Source organism: Macaca thibetana, chromosome 13 (assembly GCF_024542745.1).
Source record: "Macaca thibetana thibetana isolate TM-01 chromosome 13, ASM2454274v1, whole genome shotgun sequence".
Lineage (NCBI taxonomy): Eukaryota > Metazoa > Chordata > Mammalia > Primates > Cercopithecidae > Macaca > Macaca thibetana.
The window spans coordinates 65,225,383-65,235,580 of record NC_065590.1 but is presented as its reverse complement, the minus strand read 5'-3'; the positions used below and the strand labels follow the sequence as shown (position 1 = coordinate 65,235,580).

The window sequence follows — 10,198 nt, the reverse complement described above, 5'->3', positions numbered from 1 at the left end:
GACCTAAAATGCTAAATACTAGTAACATAAAATTTAGGATGGAGTAATTAGAATAAGAGCATCCTAAGGATATAGAGTAATTAATTGTAAAATTGTTAGTCATATGCATGAATTATGTATACTTATAGCAACTCACACAGTATATAGTCTCTCTTTAATAGAATCTTGATTTTTCACAGGGCAGCACTGTGCCCAGCTAAAAATACACACCTTCCCAGATTCCCCTGAGGCTGAGGTAGCAATGTATTGCAGTTCTGGCCAATGAAATATAAACAGAAGCCTGCTGGTTGATTTCCAGAAAGAATGCTTTGCCCTTTACCCGTCACCCGTTTCTCTTCTTCCTACCTAAAATAAGGACGAAATGCTTGGAGGAACAACAGACACCCTGCAACCATGAAGACAAGACAAAGTCACATACTAAGGGTAAGAGAAAAGGATAATTAAATTTAAAAACCCTGGGTGCTTAATGATATCCTTAAAGATGTGTATTAGCTCTGAACTTTTTACTCCAGTCTTCTCGTTTAAAAATAAACCCCTAGATGTTTAATCCACTGTTTTCTATGATGTACAGCCAAGTATAAACCTAAATTGCAGTGTGATATAACAAAAATCAGTATTTGATCTTTGTCCCTGGTTCCTGGCACACACCTCCTAAAACCCTTAGCATCTATGGAGTGGTGAGTATCTTTTGTATGTTAATAAGAGGACTGGTAGTTGACAGTATGTGGACAGATTCAGGAGTCTTGGTCAACTGAAAGACCTAGGCAGGATTAGAGGTTTGAAACTTTCAGCCCTATTCCACCCACAGCCTCCAGGGAAGGGAGAGGGGCTGAAGGTTGAGTTCAACCACCAATGGCCAATGATTTCATTAATCCTGTCTACATCATGAAACTCTCATTAAAAACTACACGAAGGGGTTCAGCGAGTTTCAGAGTTGGCAAACACATCCATGTGCTGGGAAGATGGCAGACCCCGACTTCATATGAACAGAAGTCTTGTGTTTGGGACTCTGCTGGACATTGTCCTGTGTGCCTCTTCATCTGGCCATTCATCTGCTCCTTTACAAAAAAAAAAAAAAAAAAAAAACTAACAGTCAGCAAAGTATCTTCCAGAGTTCTGTGAGCCCTTCCAGATGATTATTGAACCTGAAATGGGAAGGTGGTGGGAACCCACAACTTTGTAGCCAAGTCAGACAGAAGCAGTAGTATCTTGGGCACCCAATTTGTAATAGGCACCTGAAGTGAAGGGAGGCTTGTGAGACTGAGCCCGTAAACCTGTCGAGTCTGACACTAACTTCAGTCAGTAAGTGTCAGAATTGAACTGAATTGTAGGACACCCAGCTGGTGCCCAGAAAGTTGGAAACAGTTGTGAGCAGGGGGAAAAAAAAAACCACCCATTTGGTGTCAGAAGTGTTGTAAGTAAAAACAGTTTAAAATTGGTAGCATTCACAGAATGTTAAAAATTTAAGGATAACCACTCAAAGGAGAGAATTCAAATGTAACTGTTAAAACAATAAGAGAGAAAAATAGAAAATTGTTAATATACTAACAGAAAGAAAAAAAGAATCGAAAGAAGCTAAGAGTTTAAAACAAAAACATTAAGATAGCAATATATACCAGTCATAACTGTGTTCTAACAATCAATGTAGCAAATGTAAAGAATTAAAATTACTTCTTAAAAGAAACACTAAGATCAAATAAGAAATTCAGCCTTTTGGTTTTTCTAGTAAACACACTTAAAATGTAGTAACACAGAATTATTGAAATGAGATCAGAAAAAATATACCAAGTGATCATTATCCAAAAAAAGTGATAGTAAGTAAAGCATCTTCCAAAGGTCTGTGAACCTTTCCAGCCAATTATTGAACCTTTCCAGCCAATTATTGAAATGGGAGGGTGGTAGGAACCCACAACTTTGAAGTCAAGTGGTGAAGCAATATTAAAGTCAGAAAAAGTAAAGAAAACAATCACAAAATGATAAAAAGAAGAATTCTCCAGAAAACTAAAACAACCCTAAACATGAATATACCTAATAAGATAGCCAAAAATAAAACAAAAGAAAAACTAACAGGTTTACCACCATGGTGAGGGATTTTCAGAGGGGAGGGAACAGGCTTATTGCCCTGGGTAGATGTGAAAGTAGGCGGAGACAAGGGAGTGGAAGTTATGAAGGGGAAGGACTTTGACTCAATCTGTGGAGGGACACCTTTAACTTTCAGAGCTGTCCAAAATTGAAATGGGTTGCCTTAGGAGGGAGGGAGAACTCCAAAAACATGGTTTTCTAAGCACAATCTGTATGGCTACTCAATGAAACTATTGTCCAAATATTCAAATATCAGACACTTAGCCCCATGAGGGCAGGAACCATGACTGCTTTGTCTACCACTATGTACCTGGTGTCTGAAGCAGAGCCTGGCACAGAACAGCTATTCTTAAGTGTCCACTGTATGAATTTACTTTCCAGACAAAAAAAAAAAAAAGGAGAAAACCACCCCTAGAGTAGCTTTTAATTCAGAGATTCAGTAATTCTTATCTACCCATTCCTCTGCTCTTTGTCCTCATTCCAGTCTGAGGCCCACGGTCACCAAAAACCCAGGAGACCTGAGGCCGGCCGGGACTGAGAGGCACAAGCAGGCTGAGGAGTGGACAGAAGAGCAAGGAATGGACAGAAGAGAAGCCTAGAGGATGAAAGCCAGCTCTGCAAAGAGCTTCCAAGAGTCTTCCTGCCACAGAAATTCCACTTGGCCACTGAAATGGCCCTGGCCCTAGGCCTGGAGAGAGGTAGTGACAAGCTGCTCACGGCAATGACTTTCAGTCAACATATCTTGCCTGTGCTTCTAAGGGTGGAGATGCAACTGTGAGTAGCTCACTGGGTCAGGCAGGTCACAAACCAAGCTCCTCCCACACAGTGAGTTCACAGAGACAGAGAGAAGGAAGGGAAGGAGGTTCCCGGCTCTAGGGATTCCTTAGGTCAAGGAGGGACAGGGTCCCTGTACTTGGGGACCCCCCAGTCTGACGGGAAGATACAAGTCAACCCTCTTAGAGCCGTGGAATGAATGCCGCCTACAGCTCCTCTCTTCAGGAAGGAAATCCAGTCTGATGGAAGAGACATGGCCCCTATTGTATCATTTTTGCCTTCTCACCTATGTCACACAAAGGAGTGAAGGAGGTGGCAGGCCCTGGGATAGGTCTATTTCTGAGGTGAATGGAGGCTCTCAGGGGACGTTCCCACAGTCCTGCTGTCAAGGGCCCCTTCCCCTCCCTCCCTCCCTGCCACGATGCCTTACCCACTGGAATGAATCCTGAGCTCTGAGCCTATTCCTAACACAGAATGCTGACCCCTTTGTCACGTCCCGCTTTCCCTCCAACTTTGTTTTTTGTTATTTTTCCCACCCAGACTTCCCCCTCGCCCACTTGCCATTTCCCAAGCTCGCCCGGGGAGACTAGACTCAACGGCCCACTGGTGATCTTGTTTTACATGAGACATTTCCAAAAAAGACCAAAAAATCCTTTCCAGGAAAATGCCATTTTAAAAAGTCAGCTCCAGACACTGCGGCAACATTAGGAAAACAAAGGACTTGGCAGAAAGGATTTCTGCATGGAGACTTTCTCTCGAAAATACCTTTTCCAAATTGTCTCCAGTGGGGATGACTCCAAGGGTCAGTTCTGGAGCACCCAGGCAATTGCAGACAGAGTCACTTCTGGTTTGTACACTGTCCCAGGTCTTTCCTTACCTGATACCACCCTGGGATCTTCCAGGCTTAAAGCCCCTTCCAAGGGTCCCCAAAGGAAGCAGCTGTCTCTGAGGGTCAAGAAATAATGCCGCTTCCTCCCTCCAGAGGGGACTCCTTAGCCCCTCTCTTGCCACCATCACTAAGCAGGGGGCCCAGGTTAGGAGCTGGAGGGACATAGTGCGCTTAGTAGAGAGCTTGTCTTCTCTTATCATCCAAGTGAGAGGAATATACAGCTTCCCCTGGGACATACATAGTGGTGTTCCCCTTTCTGCATGTATCAGGTATAATTAATCAGGTTGACGTCACATATATAATAATAATGGCCATTATTTATTAAACGCTCCTGATGTGTCCACCCGTAACCTATTCTTTATGTTTGTTTTACCTCATTTAATCCTGGTAACAATCGTCATGGGCTGAACTGTATCTACCCACTCCCCACCACTCAACAAGACTCATATGTTGAAGTCCTAATCCCCAGTACCTCTGAATGACTGTGTTTGGAGACACACCCTTAAAATAGGTAATTAAGTTAAAGTGAATCCTAATTAGCGTGGGCCCTAATCCAATAGGATTGGTGTCCTTATAGAAGAGGAAATGTGAACATTGTTAGGCACATGCTGGGAAGCAAGGACACAGCGAGAAAGCAGCTATCTGCAAGCCGAGGAGAGAGGCCTCCGAAGAAACTGGACTTCCTGCCTCCAGAACCATGAGAAAATTAATTTCTGTTGTTTAAGTCATCCAGTCCATAGTATCTTGTTATGGCAGCCTTAGCAAGCTAATACAACACCCATACAATCAATCTTACCATCTTACCATTTTACAGAGGACAAAACAGTCTCGAGAGGGTATATAACCTTCCCAGCAAGCACACAGCAGAGCTGAAAATGTGTAATCAACTGCGCAACTCTGGAGCACAAGGTCTCAGAACTGGATCCTGCTGCTTCTCTGTGCTCTACTATGCATGTGCATGATCCATTTACTTATTGCTACAAAACAAACCATCCACAATTTATTGGCTGCAAACAACAACATTTATTTTGCTCATGAATCAGCAATTTGGGCAGGGCTTGTTGAGAACAGCTCATCCCTGCTCCACTTGGTATCAGCTGGGACAACTTCAAGGATGATCTGAACTCTCAAGCACTCATTTGTCTGACAATCGATGCTGACTGTTAGCTGAGACCTTACGTGGGGCTGCTGGTCCAAAATTTCATGTGGACTCTCTATGTAGCCTGAGCTTCCTCCTAACATAGTAACTGGTTTCAAAGGCAAGCATCCCGGGAGACAGAGCCAGGAGGAAGCTGTATCTCCCTTCTCTAAACAGCCTTAGCAGACACACAGCATTACTTTCGCCACATTCTCTTCCTTAGAAGCAAGTCACTGAGGCTGGTCCATGTTCAAGGGGAGAGGAATTCAACGCTACCCCTTAGTGGGAGGAACATCAAGGAATTTGCAGACATGTTTCAAAACCATTACAATGCATGTGCCATTGACATGCTTGAACATATTTTATGTCAAGTGTCTATTTACCAGCAGCACAGTATCATTGAAAGGACATCAGACTGGAAGTCCAAAGTCCTGAACAAGAGCCTGTCTGCTGTATGGGGCTGGGATTTCAACACCCATCTATGGAAAAAAAAAAAAAAAAAAGCAGTACCTGCTTGTTCACTCAGTTCAGCCACCCTCCTCTGTATGGAAACGAGGTCAGTTAACCCCATTCCAGTCTCTCAAACAAATACTAATCCCAGTCAGCAGGTTAGTTAGAATGCTGCTCCTGGGGCACTTTATTTGACTCTGAGTTATGATAGCCTAGGTTCTCCCTGCCTCTGTGCCTGAGCCCCTGTCTTAGAAATGTAGCAGTCTAGGTATGGAGCACATCCTTAATACTAGGCACTGCCACTGGTGCTTTATATTTGCTATCTCATTCAGTTATTTCAACCCTATGAAGGAGGTTTCTTTATGCCCATTTTACAAATGAAGAAACTAAAGTTCAGGGCAGGTAAGTAATTTGCCCAAAAGTTAGTAAAGGGCAGAGCCACAACTACGAGTTATGCTGTGGCCAGCTGTCTCCTCCAGGATCTGCTGTCCTGCCCCTGGACTGCCTGCCAGGACATCTGATGGCTTCTGGGTTGTCTGTACCCCTGCTCCTCTTGCCTTTTAGGGCCTCACCATACTTCTTATTGAACCTTATCCCTGTCCCCTTCATGAATGACTCACTGGACTTCTACCATCCTGTGTTCATCCTCCTGGTCTAACTCCATATCCCAGCCTTCTGCATCTGTCCCAGTCTATAGTGCACAACTGCACAGTGTCCCGGCATAGCTGGAGAGCAATATCAAGCAAGAGAGCATTGCCAATGAAAAAACAAAAGCTCTGGAGTCAGACCGATCTAGATCCAAATGGTGGAGTGAGCTCCACCGTTTATTATTTGTGTATAAAAATAATGACACCCATGTTGCCTCGTTGTGAGGATTTGCAGTGAGTTAATACAAGTATAGGGCTTGGCATAGTGCCTGGCACCTAGCAAATGCTTAGTAAATATTAGTTATCTTTGCTGTTATTATCAATAATACTTGTAAAAGATCCACTAGAGAGCCTAGCATATGGTAGGCATTCAAAAAATGATAGCTGTTAATCTCATTGTTTAAGTCCTGGAAAAGCTACAGGAATTCAGAGAAGGGCCAGATAACAAGGTAGCAGAGACAGAAAACAGGCTGCCCAAGCAACTGCACAGATCTGCAGATCTCTGTCTAATCCTAGAGCTTGGGTATGACTGGCCTTGATTAAGTGGAAACGCCTCCCTACAGAACTCTCATCTTCGTCTGCCTCGATTAGGAGATGACAAGAGCTTCCTGAGCTTGGAAGCCCCTGGGAAGAGGAATTTCAAGAAGGAAAATCAGAAACACCCTGTCTGTGCTACTACTGCCCAGGATCCTCTGCTGTGGCAACAAGTATCACTGGCCACCCCATTGTGCCCTGATTGTCTAGTTGTCTTATCAGTCTGTAGTTTCACAGGCTTCATCTGAGCCTACAAGTTCTCAGAAAGTGGGTGAATGTGGTCAGAATATGTTTCAGCCTCCCAGCCTCAAACCCACTCCAGGTTGAGATGTCAATGAAAACAGCAAGCAGGTGGGTGGAAAGCAACCATCAGATTTATAAAAGAAGAACCATTAGATAGCCACACACACGCACTCACACTTGTGAGCATTTGAGAGCTGCGGTGCTGCTGCTCTCTTTTATGTTTCCTGCTGCTACCTTCCCAGGATCCTCACAACTAGATCCACCAATGCTCACAGCTCCTGAGTCAATGCTAACCGAGCTGGGGAGTATGTAAAGTTTGAGCAGACACAACGGCTTAGAATAATGTCACCAGCTCAGTTACAACTACTTGGCTCCTGTGTTCCTCCTGATTTTCCTTCCAGCCAGATGATCAATGAGGTGACAGGTATTTCCCCCAGACCACTCTCATTTCCCTTTTCCAATCATACATGGATCTGGTGCCCTCTGGAATGACCTCTAAGAACCCACATTCCCGCACCAAGTTGCCTCTGAGCCTGAGCTCACCTCTCCCCTCCCCTGGGCCCATTCTGATACAATCAGGCTCTTCTGTCCCTAATTTTGCCTAGGACCCAATTCTTCTCTATATAAGTCAGCCATTGCTGTGATAATACTATGTAATAAATCATCCCATAATCTTAGTGGTTATAAAAACAAACATCTTCCTCACTCACAATCTGTGGGTTAGATAGAAGGGCTGTGACTCAGGTGGTGAGCTGGGTACAGATCTATTCCATCTCTCTCTCCTGGAACCAGCAGCTACCTGGGATAGGCTCTTCTCATTACATATGGCAGCAGCACAAAAAGGGGCTAGTGGAAGCTTTCCATGACTCTTAAGGCCTCAATTCAGAACTGGCTCGTCACGTCCATCCATATTCCCATTAGCCAAAGCAAGGTAACTGGCCAAGCTCACAGGATGGGAATATAGGCTCTACCTCCTTTAGTAGGGTGTATGCAAAGCCATATGGCAAAGGGCATGGGTATATAATTCTGTTGCAGGGAAGGAGCAGAGAATTGGAATAATCATTCCGTCTCCTACATTTCTTAACCTAAAACTCAGTTACAAGCTCACCTGAGGGAATATACATCTTTTACTTGCCTGCTGGGCCTTCTACCCCTGATCCCAGCCCACTGGCCTAGGATGTGACTCTGAGTGAAGAGGCCTCTCACATGGAGACCCCTGCCCACTTGGCTGCCAGTCCTTGGCTGTCACCAGCATCACTTACTGTGATTCACCCACCTGACTGTTCCTCTTGAATTCTTGAAGAAGCCTACCAGCCTAATTAGCTCCTCAGCCCTTATCTATACCGGCCTCAGGAGGGGCTAGAACCAAGAACTAGAAAACTGGAAAACCACTGGGGAACCAAGCAGTTTCTCCCACTCTCTTTCTCTGTACTTCTGCTTCCTTCTCGCTGTGGGCATCGGCTTTCTCTGCTCCTCATGAATGGTGGAATAGGGCCTTCTCTAGGCCTAGAGCCACTTTCGGCACCATCACCAGGATAAAGAGAATTCCAGTGTCCCATTTCCAGAATCCCAGAGAAAGACCCCAGTCAACCATGGTTGGTATCACAACATACAAACATGGTTGCCCACCCTTCTAGATGGAGGAGCAGAGAAGTGTGAGCTGCCAGACAGTAAGAAAAGCATGGAAACCAGAGGTTTCAGGCTGTAGTCTTCTGAGCTGACTCTAGCCAAAGATGTGTTTTGTTTGGCCCAAGGGATTTTTTTAATGTTTTGAATTACTTGACAAAACTTAGAAATTGAGAGTTCACATATGAATCCAAAAAGCTGAAAGGTCTCAATTGGAAAGAAGTGTGAGGGGCCTTATGGGTCCTGATGCTGTTCTGTTCCTTGATCTATGATCTATTCATGAAAAATTTATCAAGCCACATACTTAAAATAGGTCCACTTCTCTATTTGTACATTACACCTTCTTTAGGTTTAAGAATTCAGAAGGTCTATAATGAAATCACATTCCAGCAAGGAATGAGTCCTCTGCAGCTGAATAGTTTTCCGTACCACCATACCCCTTACTACTCCCCATTCTCTTCCTATCACTGAGGCCGAGGGTCAGTAGTCACTCATTATAGTCCTAGACTATGATTTTCTTATAACAGAGTTGGGAAGAAAGTAACTTTTATATGGACATTCATATATATATATCCATAACTCAGTCAAAAGGACAGACACAAAAAACCATCAAAGAGAGCTATGTGTTCGCATGTTTGGAAAAAAAAAAATGGAAAATAGCTTTTTATTTTCGGAGAAGTTAAAAACATTCTTCCAAGTTTGACATGCAAATGAAATGTGTCAGTATCAAAAGAATTCAAACAAAAAAGCTGTGAGGCTGGTAGGGAAACTTAATGATCCAAAATAAAGGACTGACGTTTCAACATGTTTTATTTTTCAAAGCAAATAAAACAAATGACACAACTGTGAAATGAAGTTCTGGAGAAGGAGAAAATATTGCTCATGCATTGAAGTCTTTTATGAATGGTAAGTTTACAAAAGAGTATCTACTGAGGACAGAGAAATTCATACCTCGAACAAAAACAAGTATTTGCAAATGGAAGACTAAACAGAAACACCGGTTGCTCAACAAGATGACGACATGGCTGAGAACTTACAGGACAGGTTGTGTGAAAAAGTTAAATCATTTGTGGCATTTCCTAGTGAAGCTTATGAGAGCCCAGTTAAAATAATACCACCCAGTCAGCTATATTTATTTATGGTTCCAAAGAGACTTCAATGTGATTGGAGAACTTTTGGGCATGGTGTCCATCACAGGCACAATTTCAGGAAATGACTTAGCTTTGTATGTTGAGAAGCCTTGAAAAATTTAAAGCAGACAGGTCAAATTTAGTAAGCCTGGCTACAGAACAGAGCTCCTAAGATGATCAACATTAACACTGACCTTGTTATGAATCTTAAATCTAAGGTGGCCAATTTTGCACAATTATGGAAACTTAGTAATTCACCAGGAATTGCCTTGTGCTAAAAAGTTAAAATAGAACACATATCATGGGCCTAGTGAATGAGATTTACTCCCACGGCTAAAAGCATAAAGAGTTCAGTGCTTTGCCTGATAAAGTGGCTATGCACTAGTCATAACATTCGTCTGTTCTGATAAATAAAGGGTAGTTAGTGTGCAATGTCGGAGTCTTTCATTGGTGGGAGGGGAGGAACAGCTGAAAAATTATTAACTTGTTCATATCATCCAACAAAAATACTCACCCCAGCTCACCAGCAAAGATTGGATCAAAGTATATGCCTTTTCAGTAAATATCGCAAGCCATCTAACCCTTTTGGGTACCTCTCTAAGAATCATCACAAATATGCAAATGGACTATTCAGTTTTCTCATTCTTAGTGAAATTATATCTTAGGGAAACTCATTTGGCAAAGA

The 10,198-nt window shown here is 43.2% G+C and overlaps 1 long non-coding RNA gene across 1 annotated transcript; it reads left to right on the top strand.

The window, feature by feature from the left end:
- Window positions 1-225: 225 nt before the first annotated feature.
- On the top strand, window positions 226-4,089 carry LOC126933526 (uncharacterized). The gene is made up of 2 exons (XR_007718649.1): window positions 226-423; window positions 2,567-4,089. It is a non-coding gene; the product is annotated as an uncharacterized LOC126933526 (long non-coding RNA).
- The last annotated feature ends 6,109 nt before the right edge of the window (window positions 4,090-10,198 follow it).